General features: G+C 44.8%; 1 protein-coding gene across 6 annotated transcripts in view; it reads right to left on the reverse strand.

Moving 5' to 3' along the window:
• Positions 1-9452, reverse strand: part of Ptpn13 (protein tyrosine phosphatase non-receptor type 13) — a 181571-nt gene extending 172119 nt beyond the window's left edge. For all 6 annotated transcript variants that reach the window (XM_085691576.2, XM_048427242.3, XM_048427236.3 and 3 more), the window contains exon 1: positions 9323-9452. The gene's annotated coding sequence lies outside the window, so the exon portion shown is untranslated. The remainder of the gene's footprint in view (positions 1-9322) is intronic.
• Positions 9453-23977: the final 14525 nt, after the last annotated feature.

Raw genomic sequence — 23977 nt, forward strand, 5'->3', positions numbered from 1 at the left:
GTCTTCCTATCTAGTTCCAGCATAGCCAGGTCTATAAAGAGACCCAATCTCAATATGAATAAATAGATGGATGGATGGATGGATGGATGGATGATAGATAGATAGACAGATGATTGATTGATAGATAGATAAACAGACTCCTATTTATATCTTAATATTAAAAAATGTATTCTAAATCCCTAGATATTCACTGCGACTCTAGTGCTATAAACATGAACACAGGAGAACACGCTGGCCTGAGCTATAGCCAGCATTACTGGGAACCATGCAGTAACACCTGTCACCTTACACGCAGAGCTCAACCCTGCAGGGCTTCAGTGCAGCTTGTTCCTCGTAGATCTGAATTCCTGCACTAAGGCTTCCACTGCATCTATTGAATTGCTTTCTACTTTTTTTATTATTTAGGTTACAATTCCATCGTTTTAAATAAGTTACAACTAACGGACTACTTTAAAGGCTTTGATAAATTTTTACACAGCCTAATAACAGATATATTACATATGGATCCTTGCCATAAATTCTTTTCTTAAGCTGGACACAGAAAACAGCATAAAGTAGAACAGCCTGTGTAAGAAATGAGTTTAATCGCTACTCTGCTCAAGTGATTCCATAAAATTATAATCAGCTCACATCAGGAACAGGAAAGGCACTGAGAGGAACCTCATGGATTACCCAAAGCTGAAATTCCTCTTGTAAGAGACTGATTATTCTCTTCCTTTAAAAGTTGAATTACATTAGATTTTTCAGGTGAATATTTTAAATGCCAAATATTTACTTCAGTTGGATATATTGAAATGTTAACAAGTTGTACTTTTCTCAAGAAAATGAAAGGAAAATTAAGTTTCTTAAGAGAATTCTTACTTCAAATGATTCTCAGAGCATCTTTCTTCAAAATGCAAAGCAAAATGTAACTTTAAGTTGCCTTTGTTATCATCCCATGGACACAACTGTTCTAACCTAGGTATTCTCAGATTCTGTTTGATTCCATGAACCGTACTCCCTGTGGTGGGACACACAGTAATCACTGAGGCAGGGGGATCATGAGTTCAAGGTCAACGCAGGCTATATACTGAATTTGTAGCCATCATGGGCTATGCTATAAACAACAATAACGGTACTCTTAGGACACAGTAGTCTGTGTGAAACACTGTATCATTTGAGCAGGGAGTATATAAAAGAACTGGGTAGTGGTGGAGGCAGAAGCAGGCTAATGTTTGTGAGTTCAAGGCCAGCCTGTTCTACAAAAGCTAGTTCCAGGACAGGCTCCAAAGCTACAGAAAATCCTGTCTTGAAAAACAAACAAAAACCAAAAAAGAATTGGCTACCAAGAAAGCAGAGTCTTAATTGAAATTAACATTTCTTTTCATAAACGCACAATAAAACCTTGACAACAGACATCCTCTTAGGTGTTCTTCATAGGCGTGGGTAGGTGAGCAGGAGGGTGAATGACACAGTTCCTTTCAAGATGACTCAGCCGGGGACGTGTGGCAGTCACCATTAATCTCAATGATTCAAGGTCAGCTTCCAATTTTCTAAAATTCTTTGAGATTTTTTTTCTCTACTGGGAAGTCTTTCACCATGAGGGGAAAAAAAAAAATCACTGTCCTAGCTCAGGTTAACACCAGATAAGAAGTTCCTTTTGAAAATCTGATCATGTCATTTGATAACTAGGAGTCTTCCTAGGCAGAAAAATAAAAATGATATTCCTTCTAGAGGAAAAGCTATTATCATGTGTTCCCAACACTGGAGGCAGAACGACGACTGCTTCTATTTTTAGTGTTTGGGACTCGACATTTCCACATGTGAAGCTAGGCATCGGAGAGGAATTAAGTTGGACTTAGAGCACTCTGAAAGCAAAGTCAGAACGGGGTACAACACAAAGAGATTAACTCAGGCATCCATCACGCCTGCAGTGAAGAGTTGCCTTCAGGTAAAATGAGGGGTGTGGGGAAATGCTGGAGGCAGAAAGGGTCAAAAGGAGTGACTGGAATGGGGGATACTGGAGGGTGAGGATTGGGAGGGAGGGTTAATCAAAACAAACAGGTATGAAAAGCCAATCAGTAACCTGCTGTCTGGAATTCAATTAAAAAAAAAAAAACATAAAAGAGTTTGAGGGCAGAGACCCAGAAAGGAGAGTCACCACTGGTCCTGGGTCACTAAAATTACCCCTGTGCCAGATATGAGTGGGATACCTCAGTAAGTCCCAAAGGCTCCCAAAGCTATACAGGCTCTTGTGGTTCCTCTTGGTTAGCATGCTGGCTAAATTCTTGTCAACTTAACAGAAGTTGGAGTCACCTGGGAAGAGGGTATCTCTAAGGAGAATCTGACCTGTGGACAGGCCTGTGGAGGCATTGCTTCATTAATGACTTCTGCAGGAGGACCCACTGCAGGTGGCACACCCCTGCAGGAGGACCCACTATAGGTGGCACACCCCTGCAGGAGGACCCACTGTAGGAGGCACACCCCTGCAGGAGGACCCACTGTAGGAGGCACACCCCTGCAGGAGGACCCACTGCAGGTGGCACACCCCTGCAGGAGGACCCACTGTAGGAGGCACACCCCTGCAGGAGGACCCACTGCAAGTGGCAAACCCCTGAAGAGGACCCACTGCAGGTGGCACACCCCTGCAGGAGGACCCACTGCAAGTGGCACACCCCTGCAGGAGGACCCACTGTAGGAGGCACACCCCTGCAGGAGGACCCTCTGTAGGTGGCACACCCCTGCAGGAGGACCCACTGTAGAAGGCACACCCCTGCAGGAGGACCCTCTGTAGGTGGCACACCCCTGCAGGAGGACCCACTGTAGGAGGCACACCCCTGCAGGAAGACCCTCTGTAGGTGGCACACCCCTGCAGGAGGACCCACTGTAGGAGGCACACCCCTGCAGGAGGACCCACTGCAGGAGGCACACCCCTGCAGGAGGACCCACTGTAGGAGGCACACCCCTGCAGGAGGACCCTCTGTAGGTGGCACACCCCTGCAGGAGGACCCACTGTAGGTGGCACACCCCTGCAGGAGGACCCACTGTAGGTGGCACACCCCTGCAGGAGGACCCACTGTAGGTGGCACACCCCTCGGCAAGTAGCCCTGAGTTGTATAAGAAGGTTGCTAAACAAGCAGATAAGCTGCATTCCTCTGTGTTTCTGCTTTGGTCCTGCTTCAACTTCCCTCATGAACTGTGGAAGTATAAGTCAAAGACGCCCTTTCCTCCCAAGTGGCTTTTGGTCAGTGTGTCATACCACAGCTACAAGCTAAGTGGGAAGTTATACTCCTGAACTAGTTCATAAGAACGTTTTGCTGGAAAGACCACACACCTTGCATCAAAGATGTAGAGAAAGCAAGCTGGAACTGAGCTGGAGCTTCTCCCTGCTGGTTGGTTCTCATGGTCTGCACAGTGCTTGAGGCTACCAGCAGTAAGAACACCAATGATCTCATCCAGTAGGAACCTTAGGTAGCACAACACCAACCTTCCAGGCAGGATGTACCCATTAGTGCCATAGTGGCACAGCTGTTACGGGTAACCAACCGCTTGATGACCGCACTTGAGGCCTGCCACACAAAGAAGGGATCCAGGCTTAGCACTTTAAACCCAGTCCAAAACCAGTGATGGAGGAGGTCTTAGGCTCTAGGTCGGAACCTAATACTGCTTCTTGGATAAATTAAAACCATCAAATCACATTCTAAATATTAATGTTTTACCTATAAACAAGAGCTACTTCATTTTAATCAGAGAAGCTGCTTGTGTTAATGACTTTTCTATTGATGGAGAAAAACACTATGACCACAGCAACTTAAGAGAGAGTTGATTTTGGCTTAAGAGGCTTCAAGAGGAGAGAAGTTCCTCACACCCAGGAGGCAGTCAGCAGCCAGGGTGCCTGGTGCAGCAAGCTGGGGGCTCACATCTTGAACCACAAGCAGGAAGCAGAGAGAAAGAACTGGGACGGAAGCCCACCCAGTGACATACTTCCTCCAGCAAGGCCACATCTCCCAAACAGCACCCCCAAAGAGAAGCATGCATTCAAACATCTGGGCATCTGGTTACCCAGCAGTGCCACAGTCTGATTCAAATGTCCACACATCTTGTAATGAAATGAGGGGAATGCAGACACTTCATGGCTGCACAAGATGCTTATAATAAAGGACACTGGAGGACTCAGCCTAAACGGTTATACCGCCTTTCTAATGCTCAATGAACACTGCACAAGAGAGGACAGAAGGACAGACAGGATATAAGGGCCACTGGTTAAGGAGAAGGGCTACACAATGTGATTTCTAAGCAAGGCATGGCAGCTGCATCTGCTGGCACCAGGCCTATACAAACTGCATCTACCAACAGTCGGTTGTAGATGAGGAAGGGGTAACATGACCCTATCACTGTGAAACTATTGGCAACTGTATTAGTCAGGATTCTCTAGAGGACCAGAACTTATAGAACATATACACCTATATTTATGGGATCTATCAGAATTCTAGTGGTCCAACTGTCTACCAAAAATAGGTCTAAAATCCCAGTAACTATTCAGCTCATCAGGCTGGATGTCTCAGCTGGTCTGTTTTATATGTCAGAATTCAGGGACGTAGGCTCTAGGCCAGTGAAGGAGTAGACTTGACAGTAAGAGCAGGCAGGCAAGGAGCAAAAGCTTCCTTAGTCCATGTTCCATGCCAGCAGGAGGTGTGGCCCAAATTAAAGGTGGATCTTCCCTCCTCAAATATCTGGATTAGGAGTGGGTCTTCCCAGTTCAAATGATTTAATTAAGAAAGAAAGCAAACACCTCACAGGTGTACCCAACCATTTGGGTTTTCGTTAATTCCAGATGTAGTCACATTGGCAGCCTAGAACAGCCAGTACAGCAACATCTGGGGATATGGGAAGGCAGAGTGTCTAGCTGCATCCCACTGGCGAGCACGCCAGGCTCTAATGGGTAGCTTAAAATCTGGAGTCACACAGGCAACCCTAGATAAACTCTGTGAGAACAAAACAAAGAGTCATGAATATGGGAAGAAGGTTCGTAAGGAGAGGGGGACCAGCACAGCTGGGAGGGAAACAGGAGAGGACGAGGGAAGTGTAACTGGGGTGCATTATCATCACAAATGGAAGTGTCAAAGAACAGAATTTATTACTAAAACAACAACCAAAAAAACTCAGAAAAATACGGCATTTATTTTTTCTTAAAAGAGCAATTTTGGAGGGCTGGAGAGATGGTTCAGTGGTTACAGCACTTTTTGCTCTTGCAGAGGACCCAGGTTCAGTTCCCAGAACCCACAAGTCTGGAACTCCAGTTCCAGGGTATTCAATGCCTTCTTCTGGACTCCTTGGACCAGACACAAGCAGAGTGCACATACACACATACAGGCAAACACTCATAAACACAAATAAAACAAATCTTAGAAAACAGCAACCTCAAGGCTGGGAATGGAGTTGGTGGATATAAGCAAGCCTCCAAGTTGAACTCCAGTGCCAGAGAAGACAAATAGACAACACACAGTTTAAATTGCAAGCTTGAAGAAAAATGACTCAGGAGATACACGCACACGGGTGTGCAAATACTCCCATGCACATGCATATATACACATGGAAAATATAACGGCATTAAAGTATTTTCTATACTATGTGAGTCCAGAGCATTGCTTCCTAAGGTACTGCTATGGTGTAATCTCTTGAGTAGCTTCTGGAACTTCATATGCCTGGATGTGAACACAAGGACTGTTTTATGAGCTGATGTCTGAACATGCGAAGTATTTAAGTCTAGCTAAGGTACAATGTAACTGGGTACCACTAAGCTGGAAAGAACATTAGAAATAAAGCATGGGTGCTAAATGAGGTAGATATTTCTTTTCTGGCCTTTTGACAACCCAGATTCAAGAGAAAAACAGTCAAACAAAAGAACTCTAAGGCTAAATGTGAGCTCCACAGTCTAGACCAGTGGTTCTCAACTTGTGGGCTGCAACCCCCACAGGGGTAACAATCAAATATCCTGCAGATCAGATATTTATATTGTGATTCAAAACAGTGCAAAATTACAGTTATGAGGTAGCATACACAAATAAATGATTAGGGGTCACCGCAGCATGAGGAGAGTATTAAAGGGTCACAGCGTTAGGAAGGTTGGGAACCACCAGTCTAGACATTCAGACATGACCTGAGGATACAGTCACAGGCTTCTATAGTTAAGAATGCTACTTCATTCTGTAAAAGGTTAGCAAGGAGGGCAAACAGGCTAAACAAGACTATGTGAACTTGCACTTAACCATGTCTGCACACACTTAATCTCGTCTCAAACTGAGCCGGACGAGACACTGTTGAATTATTTACAAAGGACACCTGGACTTCAGAAGGTCTCTGGGATTTGGAGACTCTGCAGACAGTTGGGCCCTTGGAACTCTTCAGCTCAGGTTCTGCCCCAGGCAGTTCGTTTGAAAACATTTTCACACTTTTCCTTTGTGAAAATAAACAAAAGAAAAGCAAGTTTCTCTGATCAAACATGCAGTAATCAAACATTTAAGCAAGTATCAGACCAGCCCCTGCTCCAAGTTCCTAGCATCACACAGCAAACTAGGTAGGACAGAAACGCATTAAGTTTAAGGTCCTAGTTGCACCAGCCTCTATATGTGATCTTAGGAGTTACTGCTTTGTTTTGTTGAGCTTTGTAAACAATCAAACAATTGGTTTCCTACTGCTTTACAAACTATTAATAATGGCCACACATTTGGGAATGCAGTTTGGTAGGAACAGGGTAGTTCCTCATGACACCAGAAGGATTTAAAGCAGGGCATGATGCATGTTTTAATCCTAGCACTCAGGAGGAAGGGGCAGGCAGAGCCCTGTGAATTCCAGGCCATCCTGGTCTACATAGGGAATTCCAGAACAGACAGGGCTCTGTAGAGACCCTGTCTCAAAACAAAAAAGAAAACTAAATAGAAGGATCTTTTTAAAATGTTTCCACTTTTCCCTAGACCTCCTTTCTCATGCCAGTTCTGGTATGGCATGAAATTTGTAACTTTAACTTAGCTCATTAAAAGTCACACATTAATTCACTGATGCAAAGCTATCTCTATAGCTCCTGTGTGCTGGACCTGCTTTTAAATTTTTAAAAGGAGTAAAACTTTCAGAAAGGGGCCGGAGGGTTAGGGAGAATCCAGAGTTGTAAATGCCCCACCTTTCCCATCACAGAAGACTTTTCTATCCTAAGCTGAAGTATCTTTTCTCCTGCCAAAGTGATGGGAACTCAAAGGCGTCAGCCGGCTCCATCAGAGGCCTGATAACAATACTCTACACACCCTATTCCGACGTCCCCAAACACATCCCAATCAGAACAAGCTGACAAAGAAATGTACTGGCTTGGAGTGTGGCTGTGTCTCATTTCCATTTTAAACAGCACAAATTATAATTTGATTACACTATAAAAGTGATTCACATTTTATTTTTTTAAAGGGGAAGAAAAGGAGGAAAAATAAGCTTCAGTTCTCCCAGATTCTCTTTTTCTACAATAAATTTGGGACTGGGCAAAAAGATGAACTAGAAGAACAGTCAATTGTTGATGGTCCCAGTCTGTTAGGAGCGAAACGGGGCTAGACTCCTGTCTCTTAAATAAAAGATAAGATCTGCAAGATAAAGTCCTAGGTGTGGGCACGCCGCTGTTGTGGAGCACCCACCTAGGCTGTGCAGGGGCCTGGGGCTACCCCCACCTCAGCCACCCGCATCTGAAGAGTGAACACCTAACATCTACCCTAAAACAAAAGGCTAGTCAATTCTGCTGAAATCCTGCATTTAAGAGGCATCTTAAAAACAAACAAAAAGATAAAACAAGTTTTACAACTTTTGACACCCCATTGTGGTATTCAAATCTGCCCTTTAAGCAGACCCTGGGTGTGTGTGTGTGTGTGTGTGTGTGTGTGTGTGTGTGTGTCTGTCTGTCTGTGTGTGTACTTGCAACATGAAAACTCGAAGCATATTTTTGGATGTTGATAATCATTCTCAAAAAGAAGACGACTTGGCATAGGAAAGTGTTGGGACAATGTAAATCCAAAGATACATCTATGTAATGGTAAAGGAGGTCACAGTTCCCTGGTGTTAAAGGGAAAGACGCTTTAGAATGCATCCTTTTTCCTAACTAATCTTGAATAGTTTCTATTTTAAATTCTAATAGCCTCTCCTTTCTCCCCACAGGTTCTCCCTGGAAACCTGGAGAACACCAAATTTAGAACACAATGCTATGAAAAACACCGCGAAGCACACGTGGGGCTGGATGACATGGTACTTTATCTGTAAGAATTTATGAATTTATTGAGTCACCATCTTCATGAATATGGTAAAAAAAATACTTCAAGTAAAGAAATAATTTGTACCTCGTCAGCACTACTAGCAGACAATGAGAATGAAGCTAGTTTTCACCCCGACCCTGCTAACCCAGTTCAATAATTTGGGAAAATACCAACGCCTGTTTCATAACACAGGTACTTTCCCCCCCCTTCCCATCCTTTAATAAACTCTCTAGATAGACCTTTTTAAATCTGCCTAATTAGTTAGCAGCGTCCTTCAACCCACAGATCATGTGTCCCACATTTTGTGCAGGACCCGCCTTGAAAACAAACCCGATTGCCCCATTTTCGGAGAGGTAAACTCAGCTCCAGGCAGCTCCCTATGAAGTCACCGCGTTTGTTATTTCAAAGATGCAATTAAGCGAAAATAACAGAAGGTTGTCGAAAAGATTAGTCGCAAATGTGGGGAGGTGTCGGTCTTAACTCCGGTAAGGCCAAAGAAACCTGCACTATCATAACACGTTCCTGTATCTCTCGGTCCTCCCTCCTCGAACACACACAGAAGGAAATTAAATTTCCAAAGTTCCGTGACTTTGGCTTAAACTTAACTCTGCAGCCCTCCGCGCTCACGTGAAGAGCAAAAAGAAAAACTGGAAGATTGACCTGGAGCAAAGAGGTGCAAACTCATAAAAGGGCTGGGTCAGGGCAGCGTCTCCCTGCCGCCCCCCCCCCCGTTCCCACCCCCTTCTCCGATCCCTTACACAGACACATTCTTCTGGGCGGCCTCTCACCACACCATCTCCACAATCATTTACAGAAATTAGAAACAGACTCCGGGAGCCCTTCCCTCCGCGCTCCGCGCAGGACTGTCGGCACCAGCTCCACGGGGCCGTGTCACTCGCTGTGACCCACTCACACAGTCCGTCGCGCCCACTCGGGGAGGGTGAGACTGGGAGAGACTGCAGGTCGTGTTTCCCACCTCGGCGCACCAGGCGGCCAAGAGAACCACCGAGGGACCCGAGGGGACGTCCCGCCAACCCGGCCTGGCCGCGCGGGCTTCTTACCGGCGCGTGGGGAGTCGCGGTGCGGCCACCGGAGCGCAGCGCGCGGGCGCCGAAAGCCGCCGCCTCTTCTTCCCGGAGCTGCTTCGGGCGTGCGCGGAGAGGGACGGCGACAGGAGAAGCAGCAGCATCGCCGGGCGGCGACCCCCGCCGAGCTCCCGCCGGCTGGCGGCGACTTCGCAGCGCCTCAACGACGGCCGCCCGCCCGCGGCGCTGCCCTGGCGGCTGAGGAGCACGGAAGAGCAGGGGAGTGCAGCGCGGTGGCGGTGGCGGTGGCGGTGGCGGTGGCGGCAGCAAAGCGGAGATCTCCGGGAACTGGGACCATGGTGTGTCACCCTCGCCGCGGCGAGCTCCTCGCGCCGCGCAGCTCCTCCTCGGCCCGACGCACCGGCCCCGCCCCTGGCCTGTCACTCAACCCCGCCCGCGCCCGGACAGGCCCGCGGGACTCAGACCCTGCGCTCCGCTCCTCCTCATTGGTCCGCCTGGCGGGCCCCGCCCCCCGCCCCGTCTCTAGGGACTGAAACGCTGGGGGAGGCACGGGGAGGAGACCGGCGCCCCTGTTGCCATTGACAACCGGTGCCTTGAGCCTGGGCGCCTGGCTCATCTTTTAACTGAGCCCCGCGCTCAGGTTGATGGCGCCGCAGCCAAGTTCTGCTGTTGTGACTGGACGCGCTCCTGCGTTGCCCGGACCGAGTAGAAAACCTCACAGTTACTTCTCCAACTTCAGAAACTATGTCCGAGGCGCGCGGTGTGGAAAGTGACTAACGCGCAGCGGCCAACTCCTTGCCAGAGCGATCTAGGTGACCCCTCCCCCTCCGCGCAGCCTGGCTTCCAGATCTCTCGGCGCGACCCCGGGCTTTGAAAGGCCGGCCGAGGAGAAAGCAGAGAGAGCCAGCGTCGTCGTGCCAGCTCCCCCAGCTACGCAGCAACCCAAACGTGGGTTGAGCGAGCGGTGGAAACAGCTCCGCAAGGTTCCCACAGCTGCGGGGAGACTTCCATGGGTGCGCAGTGGCAGCACAGTCCCCAAACGTCCCCCCACCCCCCGGAAAACACAGAGGCTCCTGTGTCCGTCAAAACCAAGGCAATTCTTGTCCTGTTATTTTGTAAAGTTGATAATCCCAACGTTTAAATTTTCCCAGGAAAAGAACGTGATTAATAAACTATTTTCTAGACACACTTCAGCGTGGCGAAGGCGTATCCTTATAGTGGTTTCTTTCCTGCAAACTAAAGAAAGCATTTTAAATTTTCAACTGTTGTCGAGGAAGTCATGAACAGAATAGCACCTTGTGGTCTGGGTTTCCAAAGTTTTTCGTTATTCTGGAAAGTACCGCATAACATTCTATTATACTAACGCATGCGCGGTTAATTTTGTCTAAGACACCCCCCCCCATGGATCTTTATTTACTTCATGGATCTTCTCAAAATGGAAACATGAGGCTCATGTAGCTTCTCCAGGCAAGCTGCAATCCCAGGTTCCCTAGCCCCGAGGGTTTGGTACAGGTGTGATGAATGAGGGAATTAATTAATGATTTACCTTTGGCTACTATTTGAGTTTTCATTATCTCATTTAGCAAATGAATAACTGTGATGGATGTCTTCAAATATGCCTTGCAAGCATGCACTGACTATGATCCCTCTAACTCCATGAACCATGCATCGCCTGAGTCTAAGGTCTCTGTCCTCGAGGAGCTAAACATGAAACCTGAGGGAGAAAGCTAGCACCCTAGAAACAATTTAAAAGCTAGAGCCAAAAGGTTTAGCCAGCCCTGAGTAAGGCAGCAAAAGAAACGTTATGAAGGACGGAATTTAATCTGGGCTCTGAAGGCTAAGTACCAGGATGAAGGCAGCTCAGGGGAACCACATAAACTAGGGAGCAGCGGGAGGAAAGAGTCTGGTCAGTAAATAACAGAGCAAGGCCAGCCTGCCTGAGTGGAGACAGAATACTCGGAGCCCTTCCCCCAGTTTTGAATGTTTCGGTTCATTTATCAGGGAGGAGGTAAGATAGGGAGAGGCCGGTCTGGAGGAACAAAAACAGAACACTTGCCTCTGTTTGCCATTGAAAGAAAATTGATACATTTATTGGAAAGAAAAGAACCAGCCATAAAGCTCGAGATAGCTTGTGACCTGTCAGAAAGAAGGGTCAACAGAACAGAAACTAGTGGGACAGAGAAAATGGTGGCTGTAAACGTCCGCAGAAGTGGACAGGCATCGATGTTGTGAGCATTTTTTTTCTTTTGAATGAAGCCATTTCAGGTGTCTGCCCTCAAGGCGTCTTACTACAGTAATCCCCTCTGTTTGGGAGAAACTGAAAGGCTGGTTTAAAAATAAAACCAGAATCACAAAAGGGAAAGCTACAGGTTAATCTTTCTGAAAACACTATGCTTTTATTTAAAAAAAAAAAAAAAGACAGAAAATACTAAAACAAATGAGACCTAGCGCTGTCTTACAAATGACATGCCAAATTTAAGGAGACTTATTTCAGGAATATAGAAAGGGTATAGCAATAGAAAAAAAAAATGTATACAGCGGACTATGTTTCTAGAGCAAAGGGAAAAAAACAGTATGCTGCTTTAAGTGATGCTGATAATTTTTGTAAATCCAGCACCACCAATAATAAAATATTTAATTTGGAAAATTTTAAAATAGATGTTTTACAGCAAAGTCAGCCATATGCATTATAATGAAACACAGTATTTATTCCCACTGAAGTCAGGAACAAGGCAGGGAGGCTTTCCGTCAGTCCATGCCACAGAGGAACTGATGTGCAGTACTAAGAAATTAAACGTGAGAATGCAAGTTAGTCAGAATGACTTTAATTTCTTTAATGAGCATCTTTGTGTGCTTACAAACTATTTTATTTCCTATTACCAAAAATAGCCTCCCATGTTCTCCTCTAGAACTTCTGTGGGTTTGTCGTACTTTATATTTTGTCATTTAAAAGCTTTTATTTCTTTTACTTTGTTGGTCATGGTGTGTGCATATATATAATGGGCACGTGTGCACAGGCACGTGTGCACAGGCACGTGTGCACAGGCACGTGTGCACAGGCACGTGTGCACAGGCACGTGTGCACAGGCACGTGAAAATCAAAGGACAGCAGTGTGGCGTGAGTGCTGTTGCCACCATTCACATACTTGGAATGTATGTTGGAGTCTGCTGTAGGGTGGCTTTACCATGCCCACATACTATTCTGAACTTCTGTGCCCAAGGATGGTTTCTGCGTGATCAACAACCCAAGGCCCATAGAACACTTTGCACCTAGTTAAATTTTGTTTCTAAGGAAATCAGCTCTGTGTTCCAACAAAGCCCCAGAGGAGGGCTCAGTCTCTCTCCAATGTTAAGATTGCGTGGTTTAAATATCAGCCACTTTAAAACCACTCCTTTTTCCTTACAGACTGGAATTTATTCTGAGTCCATCCACATCTGTAAACAGCACTGTTTTCCCAGCTGCTTTCTTAGGCTCTTCTCAGTGGGAAACATGCGTACCCTAGCTTGGACAGGCCATGTTAGTGTTTTTCTCCTTGTTAAGCCCTGAAACATATTGTTCCTTCTTGCTAAACAGACTGAGAGCTGTGCTGGGAACTCTGCCCAGGTGAGAAGCAGGAGCATGATAAGGAATCCACCCAAACGTGAGCAGGTAACTGGAGCGCCAGTTCCAGCGCTCCAGAAAGGCTTTGTGAGGCGTGGGCACTCACACTTCCAAGGCAATGAAGAATTGCCTTGGGGGAAAGGGGGTGTAACGATTCATATCAGATAGGAATACAGTTACCCTCGGGGCCACTGAAGACAGGGGTTATTTTCTTTTTGGGGAGTAACTGAAGTCTTTAAAACACAAGAATCCCTCTAGGACACAGCTACATGACAACAAGGGCACAGATAAGTCTAAACGTTGAGAGCAGAGGCTTGTCCTGCGCCAAACACCTAAATTCCTTGGCTGGAAATTCTCACTGCAGGTTGCTAATGAGTTAAGCTGTAAAGGTGTCTTTAGAAGATCATGGTTAAAATTGGCTTTACCTTCTGGCTTTCCCCCCACACGTGAATGTGGGTTTTCTCTCCATGCATGAATGTGGATGGCATTATCAGATTAGGCAGTTGTCACTTTAAATCCTGAGGGAGAAACTGCAGCAGGAAAAGTTAATTAGTGAGGAGGCACAGGGGTAGTGAGTTTCAGTGAGGTGAAGGGGAGAGGCCCTTGGTATGCTGGTGACCCCTCGGGGCTCATGATACCAAGGGAGGAGATCAGGAAGCTGTGTGCATGGCTGCTGTAGGTGTGGCACTGAAGCCAAACTGCCTAATTCACCATTTTTCCTGGGGTTGCTCCCATCTTGACTCATTCTCCTACTTGTCCTGGCAAGTTATGCAACCGCCTATACGGCTTGGTGGAAGGAAGCACGGCAAACAAGCAGTCCTTTTGCGTTTGTTTTCAACTCAGCTAGGCTGCAACAGACACCAAGCAGCGTGATGTGAGCACACTGTCATCTATGTGTGACCCCTAGAGCAAAGCCGTCCGGTTCACGGCTGCTAATCTTGAATATAGGTGTTCCCTCCAGTGGAGACCCAGGCAAAGCAAAGCTTTTCTAGTTTCTGATCTATTTTAAAGCACACACTAAGATAGGAGTGAGGCCTGGGTAAGAGTTGATCATTAAAGGCTTTGTCAGACGAAGTTGAATAAACCAAGGCATCTCTTTGTTAAAAAAAAAAGTAAAGTTAATTGCCTTGGTTTTCATATTTCCCCTATAGTAACGTCTTATGAAAAACTCAGAATGAAACTTGTCTCATACAGAGATGAGTTCTCATTTCAGGGCCCAATCGAGCCTTATGATATTCACCTAAAAGGAGAAAATGATTTGAGTTCTAGGCCAGTCTGGTCTGCAGACCGAGTGCCTGAGCAGCCAGGACGATCCAGAGAAATCCTGGGGTGTGGGGGATATGAATGTTTGTTGTGTGATGCAACGTTCCTGGCGAGAGGTGACACAGCCTCCTCATCCCAGACTGGAAGCACAAGACAGACCTAACCCTAACCCAACCTTTCATGCCAGCAAAATACAAGCTGGTAAACTCTGAGTTTTGGGGGTTACTTACAAGAATATGGGTGAAGGTTACTTACATTCGCAGAAATGACTCAAAAACAACTGAATGACCAAGGCTCACCCCAACATTGATGACAGTTCATAAAAACTGGGCAACTTGGAACGCACACGGCACAACCTGCAGGCCGCTCAACAGGCTGGAGAGTGTCCTCTCCTAGCGACCCTAATCCAAACCTATTCCAGACAGCTGCTCTGACCTCAGAGTCTTTCCTGTTTGGTTTTATCTAGAGTCTTCTTTGCATCCTGGCTTCTCTGAGTCTCTCAGCTTTTATTGCTTACACTAGCAGGGAGAACCTAGAGAATCTGATCAGTTTCAAAGACTTCCTGAAGATACTTTGAGTTGTTTATCATCCTTCCTAAGGAGTCTGCCTGGAGGATGGAATGTTTCAATCCGAAGAAACTGTTACACAAAAATGTTGCTTATTTGAAAAACAACAGGGAGGGAGGGAATTTGCCTGAAAAGAGCTGAAATTGTTACTGAGAGCAGTCTTCCGGAGAGACATGGAAGTAGAGAACAAGAAAACTGCATCAATTCATAGCTTCAATATTTTATTTTTGTTAAAAAAACCTCGCATTACATTCGTTAACTAACCTTTTGATGCTAGGCCAAGGCTCTATGACTATGGCCCTGCGCTGATACATCCAAGTTGACCTTTTTCCTACTGTACAGTATATACTATGTTCTGTTTTTGGTTTTGTTAAAGGGACTGGAGACCCTTGAAGCATGAATGAGTTAGAATATTTCTAGCCTTGTGGATATGTCCCACTTTCCTTGTCCACGGTAACTGATGGCAGCCTTTCCGCAGTGGTCAACTTCTTGCCGGGAAATATACAGAATATAAACTCACTATTTAATCATTTTTAGATATTGATTTAATTTGAAATAAGGAAGTTATCTTTCCCACCAACGTTTACTGAAGTACATTGTAGTGGATTGAATAGGTATGGGCCCCATAGACTAGTGTGTTTGAATGCTTGGCCTATAGGGAATCTGCGGCACACCATGCCCATCTGTGCTCTATGCGCCACCATACAGTTTGTGAACCAGGCAAGGGGCTGGAGATTGGAACACACAAAGCACAGAGACAGAGACACAGATCATCCTTGATGCCAAAATGCCCCAAGAATGCCCTCTTTATTGTGTCCAGGGGCAGCTTATATAGGGATAGCCACGCCCCAGCCAAATGCGCTAGAAACCATTCCCCTGCCATCAGGAACTCCTGAGGGTCTCATGCTCAGAGCAGCTGTAGGCACTCAGATCAGGGGAAAACAAGTTGTTTACAAGAAATTCAGGATCTGGGTGTTCATAGCTCCCACAGGAATCTATTAGAAAGTTTGTTAGGCTTATTAGGAGATATGGCCCTGTTGGAGTAGGTATAGCCTGCTAAAGGAAGTGTGTCACTGTGGAAGTGGATTTTGAGATTTCATATGCTCAAGCTGTGCCCAGTGTGGGACACAGTTCACTTCCTGTTGCTTGCTGATGGAGATGTAGAACTCTCAGCTACCTCCCCAGCACCATGTCGGCCTGTATGCTGCCTTGCTTCCTGCCATGACATTAATGGACCAAACTTTTGAACTGTAAGCCAGTCCCAATTATTAAATTAAATTAAATTGTTTCCTTTTGTAAGAGTTGCCATGGTCAAGGTTACTCTTCATAGCAATAGAAACCCTAACTAAGATATGCATACAATTGAAATTACCTTGTTGCATTAGCAAGAAACTTTGATTTTGACTATTGAAATCCAGAGAAAAAGTGGGTTGGGAAGGTGGGTAAATAGTAATAAAGATGTTTGGAAAGCTGTATATATATATATGGAAAGCTACTGTTTTACAGACTTACCCACATACCTTTACATGGGGTTAATATATGTAGAGAGTAATTTTTGTAGAAGCTACAGACTGTCAAACCAGCTCAGTGTCAGGTGGGAGTTGAGCTGTCAGCCAGGGTAGTTAGCTTCAGAGAGCTCTCCACAAAACAGTGCAGGGTACTGCTGCTACCCCCTGCTGTCTGCCAGAAACTGGCGGAAGACCCTGCTTTTTATTCAAAGGACAGGTATTAAGGGACCTCAAGACCAAGTTGTCATCATAAAGGAGATTTATTTGCCACAGGGGAACAAAGGAATAAGAGACAAAGACAGGAAGGAGCTAGAGGTTCCAGAGAGGAGGGGAAGGGAACAAGGGAGAGGGGAAGGAATATTTGTCTCTGACAACTGCATTTGGATAGAGAGGAGACAGACTTGGCCCACAGACAAATGGCAGTTTGTAAAAGTAATAGGAGAAATCCACTATTAGGATGTGTCTGTTTGTTTTGATTGGATATATTAATTAAGACAGTCAAAAGGGGGCTTTTGATTGTATGGCTTCAATACGTTGGTAGCTGGACTTTAGTAATAAGCCTTGGGGGGAAGAAGTGGCCAAATAAGGAAATACACCTTGGCAGCTAGCTTTAGAAATATAATCTAATGGTTTTTAGGAAGAGGAAATGGAGGAGAAGGGCAAGACCTGCCAGGGTCACTGCCATACTCGGGCTGGGAGAACCCCTGCAGACATCATATACTTTGGTCACAAAATTTGGAGCAATCAAACTGGCACTGACCTGGCAACTTCCTCCCTGCTCACTAATGTAAATGGTTCATCCGTATTATACTCTTCCCAACACGGCTCAGAGAACAACAGGGTGGGAAGACTGTAAGAGCAAGAGACTGAGGAAAACTGAGATGAAACGGTGCCATCTGAACATCCAGGACCACTGTACGTAGAAGCTGGTGGCAGCTGTCATCACCTGTACAAGATCAAGCCAGTTGACATTCTGTCATGGATGGGGGAGGGGTGGATGAATCAGTTCCTTAGGAGTGTAGATCCGGTGGATGATCCATCCCCATGGAGTACATGGGCACCACTAATTGGACCCAGTCAGGAAAGAGTGTGTAGTATTAGGAAAGAGTATGGAGGCGGAAGAGATGGCTCAAGAACACTTGCTGCTCTTAAAGAGGACACAGGTTCGATTCCCAGCACTGGCATGGTAGCTTACAACCTTCTGTAACTTCAGTTCCTCTGACCTCCACAGGCAACAGACACACATGCAGTGCTGTTACATATATGCAGACAAAACACACAAAACACATACACATAAAATAACAAAAGTAAGTCTTAAAAGGAAAACAGAAATAGGCATGGTGGTGCATGCCTTTAACCCCAGCACTTGGGAGGCAGAGGCAGTGATTTAGAGGTCGGCCTGGTCTACAAAGTGAGTTCCAGGACAGCCAGGGCTGCTACACAGAGCAATCCTGTCTGAAAAACAAACAAACAAACAAAACAACAAAAGCAAACCCAGAATGTGGGAAATTATGACCAGTAAGATGCTTCAACAGCTGCAGCCACTTGACACCAAGACTGACAAACTGAATTTAATAATTTAATACAAGACCCAAACCATTGACCAAGAGAACTGACTCCTCTAACCTACACACACACGGGGGGGGGGGGGACTGTTAAAGAATAAAATGTAACTTAAGATTTTTTTTTATAAGAATGTGTGAAACTTGCCAGGTGGTGGTGGCACACGCCTTTAATCCCAGCACTTGGGAGGCAGAGGCAGGCAGATCTTTGTTAGTTCCAGACCAGCCTGGTCTACAAGAGCTAGTTCCAGGATAGGCTCCAAAGCTACAGAGAAACCCTGTCTCGAAAACCCCCCCCCAAAAAAAAGTGTGTGAAACTTGCTGGTTTTTATGCAAGCTTTGGAAGGACAGGGATTCTGTCTCCTCATTGGTTGTTATATACTCAACTCCCAAGAAGGTGCTTATGGTGGGCACTGAACATTACTAAGGAAATAAATGAAGGGCCCTTGGCAGCGATGATTGAACTGGAGGGAGCATGAATGTGCACTGTCTGTCAAGATAGTGATTTGCCAACATGCCCAGGCCGTAGCAATAGTCTGGGTACTTTTTAGAGAGAAGGGGTGCATGGGCTAAGCTAATGGTTTGGGACGACATCCCTTAGTAGAGCTTTCTTTTTGTCTTGGGAAAACTCTGCCTCTACCACCTAGCACATGTAAAGACAGGGAACACGGAATGCTTAGCTGAGTCTATACACTGATGTGGAAGTCATCCAAGATAGGAAAACAGAATTCAGTAAAGAGAATTAATTACTGCAGAAAAGCCAAATTGAAACAATACCAGATATAAAAGACTCAATAAACCAAATAAAAACCCCAGTGTTACCTCATCAACAGGAATGATCATGGGAAAAACAGAGTTGGGGATGGAGGATAAAGGTTAATGAGAAAGTTATTTTAAACATATAAAGAAAATGCTGTCTTTGGGATACCATATGTATAAGAAGAGCACAGTGAAAGGACAGAGTATCTTCAACAAGTTCAAAGAAGAAAATGTCCCAAACCTGGCGTCTTAGTTCTTGTGGTCATGCTAAACACCACGACCAAAAGCAACGGGAGAAGGAAAGGGTTCATTTTAGGCTACAGTCGATCATGAAGGGAAGTCAGGATCGGAATTTGAGGCGGGAGCTGAAGCAGAGATCATGGAAGAATGGCTTACTCCCCATGACTTTCTTAGTTGACTTTCTCAAACCACCCACAACTACTTGTGCAGGGGTGGCACCGCCCACAGTGGGTTGGTCCTTGTCACATAAGTCATCAGTTAAGAAAGAAAGAAATGTCTTGCACCTGTTTCTGATGATGCCGCACTCCGCTCGTCAGAGCCAGGACCTCTGCAGTCCTTGACTCTCGCGATCCTGAGAGGAATACCATGGTTCCGAAGAGCAGAAAATGTGCAGCCAGCATCAGATCTGCCTTTTGAATACAGAAAACTAAAGCTTTATTCCTAGACTTTTCTCTAGAATGCTCACCTATATGTTGTCAGCATTGTGTCCTATGGCCACCTCTGCCGGCAAGGAAATCAAATAAGGAAGCGCTTAACTCTTCCCCCCCCCCCCCAGCCTCCAATGAGGACAGGCATGGGGGCGGGGCCTGGAATAGACACTGGTCACCTTAGCATGTGGTACTTCATGTTGAGGTAGCTTTTTAGGGATGAGAAAAGCATGAACAGTTTAGATCATTTAGACAATAAGTTTTCCCATCAATGTCTAAATAAACAAGTAAGTAAGTCTTCTGTGCGACTTCAATTTACAACAGATTTTAAAGGAACTATTTGATTCTTTAGTAATACAATAATATTTTCATAAGATAATTGCTAAGTTTTATCATGTCACCTCAGTTACATACTCCCGTTGTAACCCCAGTAATAATATAAAATACAAATGTAGTTTAAAGTGCAAAAATTTTATTAAATTTTGTGTAAGGTATTCGTTTCCCAGTATCTATAGTAAGTTTCCCATCTTATCAAATTACTAATCTCTCAGAGACTGTCAGATTTGGTCTCATTGTTGATTGGTCACCAATGTCAGATCACGGAGTCTTCTTACCATGGCGTCTCCTGATGAGATTGGGGATTTGATCTTATTTTTAAAGATGGCACAGATGACTATTTTCTTCTTCTTTTAGCTATACAATAAACTAAGTAAGGCATAATTGTTCTAAGACACAGGTGGCCTGTTTGGGAAATGAAAATAGAACCCCTGCAAATGTAGCCACGTGGTAGTCATGGCTGAAGTTAAGGTTGTTTTGGCAAAACCAAAATCTAGATTTTTTTTTTAATTTGCATGGCATGTACAAAATCCCTTGCCTTGTTTCATGCTGCTGGTATCAATGTTCCGTGAGACGTGTGTGTTGAAACGGGCAGTGTCTACCCAGTCCTTGAAGATGGTATTTGCTTTTTGCTGTGCTTCTGAGAAAGCAGACACAGGGCACAAGCTAATTTGGCTTAAACTTTACACTACTGCCTTTCCAAAGGGACTTTTTTTTTGACACTAAAGTACCTAGATGCTATTTTGGCTTAACTTTTCTTTCTTCCATGGATTATATAGTTTTCATTTTTTTAGATAATGAAACACTACATTTTGAAAAGATATTTAAATTTATTCTTTGACAATTAAGTTATTCATTGAAATATGGGCAACTTAGCAGTGCTGTCCTGCTGGAGAAAATGACTCCCTTCCATTACCCATTCTTTGCCAAGAGTTCCTGGGGAAGAGGCGGGGCTTCGTGAGACCTAGCCTAATCTGTGGTGGAATGTTGAAGGCTGACTGGCCCAGTCTTGTGCAGGTAACCACAGACGCTGAGGGTTCAAGAGTGCAGCAGCCTTATCATGTCCACTGCATCGTTCCCCACAGCTTCCTCTCCATCCTCTGGTTCTTAAGGGTCTTCTCGGCCTCTCTTCTGCACCTGAACCTTGGAGAGGGTGACCTAGGCATCTCATTTAGGCTGCTCTGACCAAGGCTGGCAGCAATATCAACTACTCTGTGAGTATAAACAAAAATATTTAGAAAGCTTGTTAGAAACTTGTCCACCCAGCAAAATAACCGTAGGTTCTCCACCCCTCCTGCCTCCGACATCCCTACCAATGGGCTTTGACTAGGTTATACTACCTGATATGAATTATCTCCAGTGGAGAACTCAGATCCAATCAGAAAACAGTTGGCTACTCTCATAATGGAATGCCACTGTTGCAGCATGGGCACAGTTGCCTGGCAGACTGGTACTATCGCGTACAAGGTCTTCACTTAAGTGAGGCTAATGATGGATTTTCTTCCACCGCTGCCTGCAGAGCACTTTCTGGCACCATGAAGACTAGCCAGCAGGGAGGAAGCTGCCCGCTCAGCTTCTGCTCAGTTTCTCGATGCCCCACGTGCAGAGTGTGTGATGTCCTTGGCAATAGCGCCTTCTTGTCTAGTTCTGTTGAACAACTAAGACCAATGGCAGCAGCCTGGATCGTCCTGGGGACTTTCCAGGCCTCCCTGGCCAATACCTCATAGGACCGTAGCCCATGCCAGCACAGGATTTATGGATTAATGATCTCCGGCTTCTGGAAGTAGCAGTACCCACCCATGCAGGACACTTACATTCAAACTCTTTTTTAAAAGTTGTATTTCAAAATTAGCTTATGAGGGCTGGAGAGATGGCTCAGTGGTTAAGAGCATTGCCTGCTCTTCCAAAGGTCCTGAGTTCAAATCCCAGCAACCACATGGTGGCTCACAACCATCTGTAATGAGGTCTGGTGCCCTCTTCTGGCCTGCAGACGTACACACAGACAGAATATTGTATACATAATAAATAAATAAATATAAAAAAAACAAAAAAAACATGGCTCCTTTAAAAAAATTAGCTTATGACATAGTAGCTTTCTGTATGCCCTGTTCTCAATCCTTAGATCCAATGAGCTCTCCTATACCGAGCCTTCTCTTCCCCTTGCCTCTGCCCCTTCTTCGATATCTCCATCTCCAGTACTCTCCCCCTGTGCTTCGTAGTCATGCGCTTTTCAAGACACTTGAAGTGCCAGAAAATTCTTAATACACCTGAAATGTAAACGACGTTACTTATTTAATTATTCTGATGTTTTGAGAGCAAGCCTCATCACAGCTGTCCTGAAACTCACTACATAGCCCAGGCTGACCATGGACTTACAACAATCCTCCTGCCACAGTCTCCCCCAGTGCTGAGCCACTGTACCCAGATGAATAAGTGAGGTTTTAACAGCAAATTAATCCCTGCTTTGGTGTGTACAAGCATGCGTGTATGTGTGCGCTTGTGTGTGATAACTCAGTGGGAGAGTGCAAGTGTAGCATAAATTAACCCAGTGGTTGGATCCTCAACATTGCTGTGACTAAATAACTTCAATTCTGAACACCCGTTGTCAGATCACATAATTCATATGCCATTCAAGTGCCCGGTGATACATCTAAATAACTGACAGTCAGTAAGAAATTTCCAAAAACATATCAGTACTGGCTAGCACTTTAAGGACTATGTCCCACTAATAACTAATAACTTAATAACTTAAAATAAATTAATAACTAATAACTTAAAAAATTATAGTGTTTTGGCTGGACAGTGGTGGCGCACGCCTTTAATCCCAGCATTTGGGAGGCAGAGGGACAACCAGGACTGTTAACAGAAACCCTGTCTCAAAAACAAAACAAAACAAAACAAAAACCAAAAAAACAAAACAAAACAAAAAAGCCAAAGGAAACACAACGACAAAGCTGAACAACAAGGAGTCCAGCAAGGTTGCTCTGACCAAGCATCCTGGGGAGATTCAGTGAGGACGAAGTACCACCCAGGAAGTTTTAACCAAGTACTCATCATTTTTTTTTGTTTGTATTTTTAAACTTGTGAACATACATGATATTCACAAAGCAGTCTTTATTTAATGTCCTTAATTTGAGAGCTGACACTTGGCTATTTTCATATATTTATCAGGGGGTATGTTTTTTAATGATTATTATTGTATATGTGTGCATACGCACACAGAAGTCAAATTTTAGGAGCTGGTCCTTTCTTTCCACATTTATGAGTTCTGTTAATGGAGTTCAACTCACCAGGCTGTGTGACCAGGGTGCTCTTGCTCACTGAGCAACCTTGCCAACCCCCTTTTAATCTCCTTTTCAATAGCGCATCATTATTCTCCAAGTTCCAGAAGACTAGAGGTAGCATTCTTCATCTTCTGTTGATTATAATAATCCCCCCCAGGATATTTTTTTTGATATTTATTGAGTACTACATTTATCTCTGCTCACCTCCCTGCCTCTCCCCTCCTTATTTCAACCCTCCCCCAAGGTCCCCATGCTCCCAATTTACTCAGGAGATCTTGTCTTTTTCTACTTTCTACTTCCCATGTAGATTAGATCTATGTAAATCTCTCTTCGTGTCTGCATTGTTGTGTAAACTCTCTGGGATTATAGTTTGTAGGCTGACTTTCTTTGCTTTATGCTTAAAAACCACCTATGAGTGAGTACATGTGATAACTGTCTTTCTGTGTCTGGATTACCTCACTCAAAATAATGTTTTCTAGCTCCATCCATTTTCTTGCAAAATTCAAGATGTCATTATTTTTTTCTGCTGGGTAGTATTCCATTATGTAAATGTAGCGCATTTTTCCTTATCTATTCTTTGGTTGAGGGGCATTTAGGTTGTTTCCAGGTTCTGGCTATGACAAACAAAGCTGCTATGAACATAACTGAGCACATGTCCTTGTGGCACGATTGAGCATCCTTTGGACATATACCCAAAAGTGGTATTACTGGATCTTGAGGAAGGTTGTTTCCTAATTTTCTGAGAAATCACCACACTGACATCCAAAGAAGTTGTACCAGCTTGCATTCCCACCAGCAATGCAGAAGTGTTTCCTTTTCCCCACAACTTCTCCAGCATAAGTTGTCACCAGTGTTTTTGATCTTGGCCATTCTTACAGGTGTAAGATAGAATCTCAGAGTTGTTTTGATTTGCATTTCTCTGATGACTAAGGATGTTGAACATCTAAAATGAAGCCATTTTAGATTCCTCTGTTGAGAGTTCTCTGTGTAGGTCTGTACTCCATTTTTTTTTTATTGGATTATGTGATTTTTTTGGTGTCCAATTTCTTGAGTTCTTTGTATATTTTGGAGACCAGACCTCTGTCTGATGTGGGGTTAGTGAAGATCTTTTCCCATTCTATAG

Source organism: Myodes glareolus, chromosome 8 (genome assembly GCF_982192425.1).
Source record: "Myodes glareolus chromosome 8, mMyoGla1.1, whole genome shotgun sequence".
NCBI classification, from domain to species: domain Eukaryota; kingdom Metazoa; phylum Chordata; class Mammalia; order Rodentia; family Cricetidae; genus Myodes; species Myodes glareolus.